General features: G+C 41.5%; 1 long non-coding RNA gene across 1 annotated transcript; it reads left to right on the forward strand.

The window, feature by feature from the left end:
• The first annotated feature begins 6,132 nt into the window (after window positions 1–6,132).
• LOC149984582 (uncharacterized) lies at window positions 6,133–11,031 on the forward strand. Its single transcript, XR_016494967.1, has 2 exons — window positions 6,133–10,760; window positions 10,863–11,031. It is a non-coding gene; the product is annotated as an uncharacterized LOC149984582 (long non-coding RNA).
• Window positions 11,032–13,373: the final 2,342 nt, after the last annotated feature.

Consider the following 13,373-nt stretch of genomic DNA (forward strand, 5'->3'; position numbering starts at 1 on the left):
CACTCAAAACACCTCCTTTGGTCTCCTTCTACCTGGGGTTGTCGGTGACGGGCCGGCCCTACCCTAGCTGTCTCTCCACGGGTTTGCAGTCCTTTGGCCCTGCCAACTGTCGGTTCGGGGTACACAGCGTTGGTGCTTTTCTTACTTCCCCTCGAACGGGTTGCCGACTCTGCCTGGCTCAAACTCAGCAGGGCCTGAGTGTTCTGATGCATCTCCACTGCTTCCAGGAGGACCTCATAGGTCTGGGATGCGCATAGACTCGCTGCCCTCTTCATGTCTTGGGGTAGCACCCGTAAGAAGCAATCCAGGACAACTTTGTCAAGGATGGAGAGGGTGGATAAGTCGGTTAGGAGCCATGCCCTGGTGACGCGCAGTAGGTCGCTCATCTGGGCTCGTCGGCTACGAACCTCCAGTCGTGGAAACGTTGAGCCCGATGGGCCAGGCTGTACCCGTAGTGTCTGAGTATCTCCCCTTTGAGTCATTCGTAATTAGCCGCCTGTTCGTCGTTCAGGTCCCAATATGCCTTTTGGGCATTCCCAGAGAGGAACGGGGCCAGCAGACTGTCCCACTTCGGCCTTGGCCATCCTTCCCGTAGAGCTGTCCGTTCAAACGTACAGAGGTAGGTTTCGACGTCATCATCTTCTGTAAGTTTGAGTAAAAACTGGTTGGGATATGATTCAGGAGACGCTCCTCCTTGCAGCTTCCTGATTTCCTCAACGAGGCGGACGTTTTGGAATCGCTGTTCTGCCAGCGTTCGTTCCTGACGAACTGAGATATCAACTCGTCCATGCTGATACTACGTAAATGTCAACCCTGATCTGACCACGTTATCAGATTGCCTGCATTCTCCACCACTTGTGGCAGACCAGGGGGTTTGTCAAGTCGTTTACACAGATCATACACGGACAGAGTATGATTAGCTTGGTTTCAAGCTTATTAAAAATAAATCAAAAGAAAGGGATGGGTCACCCCCATGAGACCCTCTCCGGGATACCATCTTCTGTACTGCGGGTCTTGCTGTATCCTGTCGGGCACACAAACTCAACTCCCTCGTCTTAGCTTGGGCACCATCTCCAACTACACGGAAGTCACCAATAAAGCTGCCAGAAGGGCATTTCTGCCAAAAAACACATTTTAAAAAAAAGTTTACGTTCAAATGGTTCTCCTGTGAATTATTGATGCACGACATAAGCCTAGCTTCTTGAAATGAGTGACATTTGTGTCAGTGCGGCACATGTTTAGTGCCCTTTCCTATAAGCATCCTGAAAGTCTGTTACTTTGTGAACAGAGAAATAGCATTGCATCTGGTCAAACACTTTTTGTGTGTGTGTTTGAAACTGATTATTTGACTTACAACTCACTGTATCACAATTCCAGTGGGTCAGAAGTTTACATGCACTAAGTTGACTGTGCCTTTAAACAGTTTGGAAAATTCCAGACAATTATGTAATGGTTTTAGAAGCTTCTAACAGGCTAATTGACATCATTTGAGTCAATGGGAGGTGTACCTGTGGATGTATTTCAAAGCCTACCTTCAAGCTCACTGCCTCTTTGCTTGATATCATGGGAAAATCAAAAGAAATCAGCCAAGACCTCAGAAAAAAAATGGTAGACCTCCACGAGTCTAGTTTATCCTTGGGAGCAATTTCCAAATGGCTGAAGGTACCACGTTCATCTGTACAAACAATAGTATGCAAGTATAAACACCACGGGACCACGCAGCCGTCATTTCGCTCAGGAAGGAGACGTATTCTGTCTCCTAGAGATGAACGTACTTTGGTGCGAAAAGTGCAAATCAATCTCAGAACAACAGCAAAGGACCTTGTGAAGATGCTGGAGGAAACAGGTACAAAATTATCTATATCCACAGTAAAATGAGTCCTATTTCGACATAACCTGAAAGGGAGCTCAGCAAGGAAGAAGCCAATGCTCCAAAACCGCCATAAAAAAAACAGACTACGGTTTGCAACTGCACATCGGGACAAAGATCTTACTTTTTGGGGAAATGTCCTCTGGTCTGATGAAACAAAAATAGAACTGTTTGCCCATAATGACCATCGTTATGTTTGAAGGAAAAGGGGGGGGGGCTTGCAAGCCTCAATAGCTTTGTGGCTATTGAAGCAACATCTCAAGAAATCAGTTAAAGCTTGGTCACAAATGGGTCTTCCAAATGGACAATGACCACAAGCATACTTCCAAAGTTGTGGCAATATGGCTTAAGGATAACAATGTCAAGGTATTGGCGTGCCATCACAAAGCCCCTCAATCCCATAGAAATTTTGTAGGCAGAACTGAAAAAGCGTGTGCGAGCAAGTAGGCCTACAAACCTGACTCAGTTACACCAGCTCTGTCAGGAGGAATGGGCCAAAATTCACCCAACTTATTATGGGAAGGTTGTGGAAGGCCTACCCAAAACATTTGAGTTAAACAATTGAAAGGCAATGCTACCAAATACTAATCTAGTGTATGTAAACTTCTGACCCACTGGGAATGTGATGAAAGAAATAAACGCTGAAATAAATAATTCTCTCTACTATTATTCTGACATTTCACATTTTTATAATAAAGTGGTGATCCTAACTGACCTAAGAAAGGGACTTTTTACTAGGATTAAACGTCAGGAACTGTGAAACTGAGTTTAAATGTATTTGGCTAAGGTGTATGTAAACGTCCGACTTTAACTGTATGACTGTTTGTCATGCCCTGACCTTAGAGAGCCTTTTTATGTCTCTATTTGGTTTGGTCAGGGTGTGATTTGGGTGGGCATTCTATGTGTTGTATTTCTTTGCGTTTGGCCAAGTGTGGTTCCCAATCAGACGCAGCTGTCTATCGTTGTCTCTGATTGGGAATCATACTTAGGTAGCCTTTTTCCAACCTATGTTGTGGGATCTTGTCCATGTATTGTTGCTGTTCAGCCTCACAAGGCTGTTGGTTCTCCCTTTCTTGTTTTTCTGGTTATCATTAAAGATTATGATTAACCTACCCCACGCTGCATCTTGGTCCACTTCTTCAGATGAGCGTTACACTGTGACTATTTGTATTTTTATCTTCAACATTGGAATCAGTACAAAACGTTTTGTATGATCTCTTATACACCTTTTTAGGCACAGCCTTTGGAACTTTGCCTTTTCTAGTTATGTCCACTATTTTATGGTCAGTACATCCAATGGGTGTGGATACAGCTATGGAGCAAGATTTCTGCAGCATTGGTAAAAATGTGACCAATACACGTAGATTACATAGTTCCTCTAATGATTTTAAACACCCTGGTAGGTTAATTAATGACCTGAACCAGATTACTGGCACTGGTTACAGTGAGCAGCTTCCTCTTGACTGGACAGCTTGATTAAAAACAATCTTTTTCAGGTCATCCAGAAAATATACATCTATTTTAACATCACATACATTATCAAGCATTCAACACATTATCAAGATAATGAATGTTAGCACTATGGGGGCTATGGATATGTAAACAATATTTGCTCTTACATGTCACTATTTATTTTAATACTGACCCTTTTTAAAATAAACTTTGAGTTTAAGAAATGGATGTACATTCATAGTACTCTAAGACATCCAGTCTCATTGATGGAATGTTTTCATATCCTCTGTAATTACATTTTTTGGTCAAAGATGTGAAAATACTTTCTCTAACACATTAGCATTTCGCCATCCTTTAACAAGACTCCCCAAAACAGGAAGTTGTTCAATTTGCATCTAAATGCCTTTGACCCTTAGTCTGGATAGTTATTTTCCCCCAACTGCTCCTTGTTTGCAGGGAGAGTGGAATAGAGCAGAGCTGAGCAACAGTGCAGTAATGATTGCTCTAACATGGATCCTAGCGCAAGTCACTGCGGTGGGCTGTTTGCTTTTTCATTAACATTCCCCCTCTGTCTGATTGCCCAGGATCTTTGAGGCTCATTCTTCTGAATCCCTCCCTCCCATCCACCCCATGGAGGAGGGGAGAATCCTGCTACCTCCCCCCCACGGCGAACGTCTGTGGATACCAAAGGCACATGAGAGGTTTGTTTGATGTACGCGCACACAGCAACGTGGTTTGAAGCTATTATCTGTTCACAGAGATGAGCTGCATTGTGGGATTGATGGGGAGAGGCGAGATGGAGAGGTGAAGAGAAAGGAAAGGTTGAAGGGGGGAAGAAGAGAAGTGAAGGAGAAGAGGGGAAGAAAGAATTGAGCCAAGAGTGAAGAGGAGTTCAAGCTGGATAAGATAAGTTCTCTGTTGTCTTGTGGACTCTTTGGGCACTTGAATGTGTACCGTGCACGAAGGTACCATATAAACAGTGTTTAAAAAAGGGTTCATAAGCAGTCAATAACCTAATATGGTGCTCCTTATGTTTTTGTGCCCTTCAAAAACAAAAGTGCATAAAATATGAGACAGCAGTCTGATAGGTACATCAATGTTTGGAATTTTTTATTATGATAAATAACCATTGATTCTTGAAGAACAAAACTTAGAAATGCTTCATGAGCTTAGTGCAACTGCCTTACCACAGCAACTGCCTTACCACATCAGAAATATTAACTTGTTTTAATCCCTTCTTCTGAACCACAATGTCAACAAACCATGTATATATTCAAAATAGGTTACATTAACCCAGTCCTGTTCTTTCAAATACTTCAAATACTGAGCATTTGATTGAGCCTTCCTGGAGTGTCACATGGGTGGCGCTTGCACTTTTAGGAATAAAGTAGATTTTGTTTGAAATTAGTCAATTAAAAACTGTCAATAAAAAAAACTAAATTACAAGTTGAGGCTAGAGTCAAGCCATAACATTGCAGGTTAGCTTTATTGCGCTACTGAATGTTAAAGACAATTTTCGATTGAGCCAGCATACAGTACCAGTCAAAAGTTTGGACACACCTACTCATTCCAGGTTTTAAAAAATATATATATACTATTTTCTACATTATAGAATAATAGTGAAGACATCAAAACTATGAAATAACACATGGAATCATGTAGTAACCAAAAAGGTGTTAAACAAATAAAACATATTTTATAATTGAGATTCTTCAAAGTAGCTACCCTATGATGACATTATTGCACACTCTTGGCATTATCTCCACCAGCTTCATGAGGTAGTCACATGGAATGCAATTTAATTAACAGGTGTGCCTTAAAATTTAATTTGTGTAATTTCCACAACATTCTGCAGTGATACGCCATCCCATCAGGTTTGCGCTTAGTCCCACTAGCATTTTTTTATCAACAGGACAATGACCAAACACGCCTCCAGGCTGTGTAAGGGCTATTTGACCAAGAAGGAGCGTGATGGAGTGCTGCATCAGATGACCTGGCCTCCACAATCACCTGACCTCAACCCAATTGAGATGGTTTGGGATGAGTTGGACCACAGAGTGATAGAAAAGCAGCCAACAAGTGCTCAGCATCTGTGGGAACTCCTTCAAGAATGTTGGAAAAGCATTCCTCATGAAGCTGGTTGAGAGAATGCCAAGAGTGTGCAAAGCTGTCATCAAGGCAAAGATTGGCTATATTGACAAATCTAACACTTTTTGGGTTACTACATGATTCCATATGTGTTTTTTGAGTTGTGATTATTATTATACAATGTAGAAAATAAATGAGAAAGAAAGAAATCCTTGAATGAGTATGTGTGTCAACTTTTGACTGGTACTGTATGTACACTGGAACATTCTCACTGGGCACGCACTGGTTGAATCAACATTGTTTCAACGTAATTTGTCAACATATTGTGATGTGGAGTCAATCTAATTTAAACAATCTTCAGAACTCTGTTTACTTTGAAATTGTGTTGAATTTCCCAAAGAAATTTTGATTATTTTTCATCCTGTATTGAATATACAGTATATTGGGTGGTTGAAATTATGTAGAATTTCATATTTGATGAAACATTTTATTTGACCTCGTTTCAGTGTTGATAGTAAAATGGTATGTTTGAATCATCATCATTGTTTCAACGTCATGCCATCAACCTAAATAAAGAGGTACAGTATATAGAAATAGAACATGAAGCCACAGTCCATTGACTCCTATTAGTATATGAGGGGTAATGCACTTCAGTGAAAACAAGTCTACCATCCATCCTACCTCGATGTATGCTGCTTAGCTTTGGAAAGAAGCTTGTGTTTGATTCAGCTGAGCTATCATATCAACACATTTAGACATTGATCAGCTTCCCTACTCATTTGCGTAGACTACCTAAATAATGTTGAAAATAACTCCTAACTTAAATAAGAAGAATTTGTTCTTAAATAAAGGTATGTGAAAGTAAATTTGGAGTGAGGTTGGGTTTATGTAGGTTAGAGGATAATACAAGGTAAAAGTGTTATTAATATCATGAATTTGGCATCCTATTTATAGGGCTAATGGTAGCTACTTCTAAACGTCATAAGATCCAATAAACCATGGATGAGTTATAGTATATACCTAGCTACACGTTGAAATGATGGTGTCCTTGTTGGGCAAATCAGATGTCAATGTAGCCTACATAAATCATTCTTACTCAGAATTTACTAACACATACATCTTGCATAAGAAAAGATAGAGGAGTTCCTTTCAATGATTCAATGTGATTTAGGTAGTCTACACATGAAAAGGAAGCTGATCAAATGTCTAAATGCATTGACCTGATTGTTCATTTCAGCAAACCTCAGATTATTTCCAAAGCTAAGCAGCATACATAGACCTAAGCATCTGGATGATAGACTTGTTCTCATTGAAGTGCATTGCTCCTGATATACCAGTAGGACTCACTGTTCAGGCCTAAATCGTTGGATTGTGCTTACATATTTTTCAATATACTTCTTTATTTAGGTTGATAGCATGACATTGAAACTAACTTTGATTCAAACGTACCATTTTACTATCAACATTGAAATAAGGTTAAATAAAATATGTCTAGTCAAGTAAAAAAAATCCTAATAATTTAAACTACCCAATTGAATGTAGGATGATATTTCTTTCGGGGGGGGGGGGGTTTATGTGGAATTTCGAAATATCTACATATTCATAGTTCTGATGATTTCAACATAATTACAGTGATGTCACAACCTGTTAGTCAGGTTAGGTCAATGTATTTAAGTTGAAGTTTTACCCTAATTTCAATGTTTACAAAGGTGGTTGAAATTAGATAAACAGTAGTGGTTGATTGCTTTTTTCAAATCCAATGTATTGTCCACGTTGATTTCACATCACAATACATCGACAAATTACATTGAAAAAACGTTGACTCAACCTGTGTGTGTGTGTGTGTGTGTGTGTGTGCGCGCCCAGTGGGTTGCCTTTTAAGTTTCAATTGCACTATAATAGAGATATTCATCGCTAAGGTTTGAATTTAGGCATTATTTATACAAGTCAATTATTGAAGTTGTTAAACTTTTCGTATTCAGTCCTGTTACTGTGACCAATGAACTGTACAATACATTGCCACTGACACGGCCCGCTACCAAAACCTGCGGACTCTCCTTCACTGCAGCCGACATGAGTAAAACATTTAAATGTGTTAACCCTCGCAAGGCTGCAGGCCCAGGCAGCATCCCCAGCCGCATCCTCAGAGCATGCGTAGACCAGCTGGCTGGTGTGTTTACAGACATATTCAATCAATCCTTATCCCAGTCTGCTGTTCCCACATGCTTCTAGAGGGCCACCATTGTTCCTATTCCCAAGAAAGCTAAGGTAACTGGGCTAAACGACTACCGCCCTGTAGCACTCACTTCCGTCATCATGATGTGCTTTGAGAGACTAGTCAAGGACCATATCACCTCCAACCTACCTGACACCCTAGACCCGCTCCAATTTGCTTACCGCCCCAAATAGGTCCACAGAAGACGCAATCGTAACCACACTGCACACTGCCCTAACCCATCTGGACAAGAGGAATACCTATGTGAGAATGCTGTTCAATGACAACAGCTCCGCATTTAACACCATAGTACCCTCCAAGCTCGTCATCAAGCTCGAGACCCTGTGTCTCGACCCCGCCCTGTGCAACTGGGTGCTGGACTTCCTAACGGGCTGCCCCAGGTGGTGAGGATAGATAACAACATCTCCACCCCGCTGATCCTCAACACTGGGGCCCCACAAGGGTGAGTTCTGAGCCCTCTCCTGTACTCCCTGTTCACCCACGACTGCGTGGTCATGCACGCCTCCAACTCAATCATGAAGTTTGCAGACGACACTACAGTGGTAGGCTTGATTACCAACAACAACGAGGCGGCCTACAGGGAGGAGGTGAGTGCCCTTGGAGTGGTGTCAGGAAAATAACCTCACACTCAACGTCAACAAAACAAAGGAGATGATTGTGGACTTCAGGAAACAGCAAAGGGAGCACCCCCCCTAATACACATCGACGGAACAGTAGTGGAGAGGGTAGTAACTTTTATGTTTCTCGGCGTACACATCACGGACACACTGAATTGGTCCACCCACACAGACAGCGATGTGAAGAAGGCGCAGCAGCGCCTCTTCAACCTCAGGAGGCTGAAGAAATGTTGCTTGTCACCAAAAGCACTCACAAACTTCTACAGATAGCACAATCGAGAGCATCCTGTCAGGCTGTATCACCGCCTGGTACGGCAACTGCTCCACCCACAAACGTAAGGCTCCAGAGGGTAGTGAGGTCTGCTTAACGCATCACCGGGGGCAAACTACCTGCCCTCCAGGACACCTACACCACCCGATGCCACAGGAAGGCCATAAAGATCATCAAGGACAACAACCACCCGAGCCACTTCTGTTCACCCCGCTATCATCCAGAAGGCGAGGTCAGTGCAGATGCATCAAAGCTGGGACCGAGAGACTGAAAAACAGCTTCTATCTCAAGGCCATCAGACTGTTATTAAACAGCCACTACTAACATTGAGTGGCTGCTGCCAACATACTGACTCAACTCCAGCCACTTTAATTATGGAAAAATTGATGTAAAAAATGTATCACTAGCCTCTTTAAACAATGCCACTTAATATAATGTTTACATACCCTACATTACTAATCTCATATGTACAGTGGGGAAAACAAGTATTTGAAACACTGCCGATTTTGCAGGTTTTCCTACTTACAAAGCATGTAGAGGTCTGTCATTTTTATCATAGGTACACTTCAACTGTGAGAGAGAGAATCACATTGTATGATTTTTAAGTAATTAATTTGCATTTTATTGCATGACATATATATTTGATACACCAGAAAAGCAGAACCTAATATTTGGTACAGAAACCTTTGTTTGCAATTACAGAGATCATAAGTTTCCTGTAGTTCTTGACCAGGTTTGCACACACTGCAGCAGGGATTTTGGCCCACTCCTCCATACAGACCTTCTCCAGATCCTTCAGGTTTTGGGGCTGTCACTGGGCAATACGGACTTTCAGCTCCCTCCAAAGATTTTCTATTGGGTTCAGGTCTGGAGACTGGCTTGGCCACTCCAGGACCATGAGATGCTTCTTACGGAGCCACTCCTTAGTTGCCCTGGCTGTGTGTTTCGGGTCGTTGTCATGCTGGAAGACCCAGCCATGACCCATCTTCAATGCTCTTACTGAGGGAAGGAGGTTGTAAGCCAAGATCTCACGATACATGGCCCGATCCATCCTCCCCTCAATACGGTGCAGTCCCCTTTGCAGAAAAGCATCCGCAAAGAATGATGTTTACACCTCCATGCTTCACGGTTGGGATGGTGTTCTTGGGGTTGTACTCATCCTTCTTCTTCCTCCAAACACGGCGAGTGGAGTTTAGACCAAAAAGCTCTATTTTTGTCTCATCAGACCACATGACCTTCTCCCATTCCTCCTCTGGATCATCCAGATGGTCATTGGCAAACTTCAGACGGGCCTGGACATGCGCTGGCTTGAGCAGGGGGACCTTGCGTGCGCTGCAGGATTTTAATCCATGACGGCATAGTGTGTTACTAATGGTTTTCTTTGAGACTGTGGTCCCAGCTCTCTTCAGGTCATTGACCAGGTCCTGCCGTGTAGTTCTGGGCTGATCCCTCACCTTCCTCATGATCATTGATGCCCCACGAGGTGAGATCTTGAATGGAGCCCCAGACTGAGGGTGATTGACCATCAGCTTGAACTTCTTCCATTTTCTAACAGTTGTTGCCTTCTCACCAAGCTGCTTGCCTATTGTCCTGTAGCCCATCCCAGCTTTGTGCAGGTCTACAATTTTATCCCTGATGTCCTTACACAGGTCTCTGGTCTTGGCCATTGTGGAGAGGTTGGAGTCTGTTTGATTGAGTATGTGTCTTTTATACAGGTAATGAGTTCAAACAGGTGCAGTTAATACAGGTAATGAGTGGAGAACAGGTGGACTTCTTAAAGAAAAACTAACAGGTCTGTGAGAGCCGGAATTCTTACTGGTTGGTAGGTGATCAAATACTTATGTCATGCAATAAAATGCAAATTAATTACTTAAAAATCATACAATGTGATTTTCTGGATTTTTGTTTTAGATTCCGTCTCTCACAGTTTAAGTGTACCTATGATAAAACGTACAGACCTTTACATGCTTTGTAAGTAGGAAAACCTGCAAAATCGGCAGTGTATCTGTCACGAATCCCGCTTCCTGAGTCTGTGTTTGCCTGTGTTTCTGTCCTGGAGTGTGTTTCCGGTGTCCTGGAACGCACCCTGTCTGGTTGCCGGGCGAATTAGCTTGTTGGGAGATCGAGGTTCACCCGCACCTGTATCCCATCAGTAATCTGCACACCTGTCCTGATCATCACCTCTGACCTGACATCCATTCCCTGCCGGATCGTTAGCCATGAACAGTATGTTGTGCCAGAGTATCAGCCTCAAGTTGGATAGAATTTGTTTTGTTGTTTGTTACGTATTGCTTGCCTTGAACTTACCTCTGTTTGTTCTGTCTTCAGTTACTCACCCGGATCATTTACCCCATTCCCGCCTGGTCGTCAGAGGATTCCGCTTCCCCATTGGATCCACCTATTTACTCCCATCAACTCACCACCGCTACCCGCTACACCACCTGGATATATCTACCCATTCACATTCACTTGTAAATAAATACTCACCTTCTTCCTACTCTCCTTGTCCTGGTCTGCTTCTGGGTTCGATTTTGAAGAATCGTGACAGTATCAAATACTTGTTCTCCCCACTGTATATACTGTACTCTATACCATCTACTGCATCTTGCCATCTTTATGTAATACATGTATCACTAGCCACTTGAAACAATGCCACTTTTATATGTTTACATACCCTACATTACTCATCTCATATGTATATACGGTACTCGATACCATCTACTGCATCGTGCCTATGCCGTTCTGTGCCATCACTCATTCATATATCTTTATGTACATATTCTTCATCTCTTTACACTTGTGTGTATAAGGTAGTTGTTGTGAAATTGTTAGGTTAGATTACTTGTTGGTTATTACTGCATTGTCATAACTAGAAGCACAAGCATTTCGCTACACTCGCATTAACATCTGCTAACCATGTGTATGTGACAAATAAAATTGGATTTGATTTGTACTGTAACTGCAACCATAGAACCCACCATCTGTGTCAATAAAATGATATCTACATGACTTGCTGTGTGAGGAACGACAAGCCACTGAGATATAGCCTACACTGTGAATCTGAAAAATATAACATTTTTAACTGCAGTTAATTGTGATATAATTTAGACACATCGAAGAGTCCAGTAACGTGGGTGTCGAAAATCAATAATGATTAAGTCCTAATTATTCCTTGCTGTGCATTTAAATCAATTGTTATTAATACTGATTGATCAAAGTATAAGAGATTCATTGTCACGTGTGCTCCCTCTCCGGCCTCTAGGTCACCAGGCTGCTCGTTATGGCGCAAACCTGTCACCATCGTTGCGTGCACCTGCGCGTCATCTGACTCAGCTGGACTCCATCACTTCCCTAATTACCTTCCCCATATATGTCACTCCCTTTGGTTCCTTCCCCAGGCGTTATTGTTTCTGTTCCAGTGCTAAGTCTGTGCGTTGTTCGTGTTTCTTGTTTCATGTTGTTTATTTATTAAAACACTCACTCCCTGAACTTGCTTCCTGACTCTCAGCGCACATCGTTACATTCATGAAAGTGCCATTTTGTGAAACAGACTTTTTAATTATATCACGGCTTGTTTGATTTTCACCCGTTGATGAATACATTAAAAACAGAAGAATAGAGCTCTGTTGGACTGCCGTGTATCACTGTTCGCATGATATTCTTTAAGAACAAATAAGAACTACCCAACATAAATCAGTCATGGAGATGTTTTGTTTGTAATGTGATCAGCAGCAGAGTGGATATTATTACATTGAAACAGAATCCAGGAATGACAATGTTCATAATATGGATTCCATACATTGGCCACTGCTAGGATATCCCAGCTAAACATTTAATTACTGCCAGTGGTGAAAAAAGTACCCAACTGTTATACTTGAGTAAAAGTACCTTAATAGAAAATGACTCAAAAGTAAAAGTCACCCAGTACAATTCTACTTGAGTGAAAGTATTTGGTTTAAAATATACTTAAGTATAAATCATTTCAAATTCCTTATATTAAGCAAACCAGATGGCACCATTTTTGATTTATTTATTTATGGAAAGCCAGGGGCACATGTGTGTTTAGTGAGTCCGAGGCAGTAGGGATGACCAGGTGTGTTTGGTTGATGAGTGGGTGAATTTGATCATGTTTCTGTCCTGCTAAGCAATCAAATTATAAGTACTTTTGGTTGTCAAGGAAAATGTATGGAGTAAAAAGTTCAATATTTTCTTAAGGAATGTAGTGAAGTAAAAGTTGTCAAAAAATGTATAGTAAAGTAAAGTACAGATACACAAATAAAACTGTTTAAGTAGTACATTCAAGTATTTTTACTTAAATAGTTTACACCACTGCTTACTGCTGACTTCCAACATATGGAGAAAGATGTAAGAAGCATAGAGAACTGATCCTAGCTGGTAAAATAAGCTCACAGGACTAAGCTACGACAACATCCCCAGTGAGATCTAATACGCACTCTCTAGACTAGTAGAGCTATAGACCTAGACTGCCCATGGTAGAACTAGAATGCTCATACTAGATCAGGAATGATTACATTTCAAATAGAATGCATACACTTGAAGTATAATTATCTGCAGACATGGAATGTGTCAAATGCCTTAGTCAGCTTTGCATGCATTCCAAGCTACCATTGGCTAATTTTTAATCACATTTGTTATTTTTGGTTATAAGTACATTGAGCACTTTGCAGGAAAGAGCTATTCAAGGTGACATATAGTGTAACTTTTTACCAATCAATTCTACTTCTTTTCTAAGAATATCTTTTCATGTTTGCCAGAACATATATTTTTAAGTCCATTTATAATAGCGTTACATTTCTTTGTTTAGAGATTAGAGCTGCC

This window comes from Oncorhynchus mykiss, chromosome 3 (genome assembly GCF_057628025.1).
Source record: "Oncorhynchus mykiss isolate SJ-2025 chromosome 3, ASM5762802v1, whole genome shotgun sequence".
Lineage (NCBI taxonomy): Eukaryota > Metazoa > Chordata > Actinopteri > Salmoniformes > Salmonidae > Oncorhynchus > Oncorhynchus mykiss.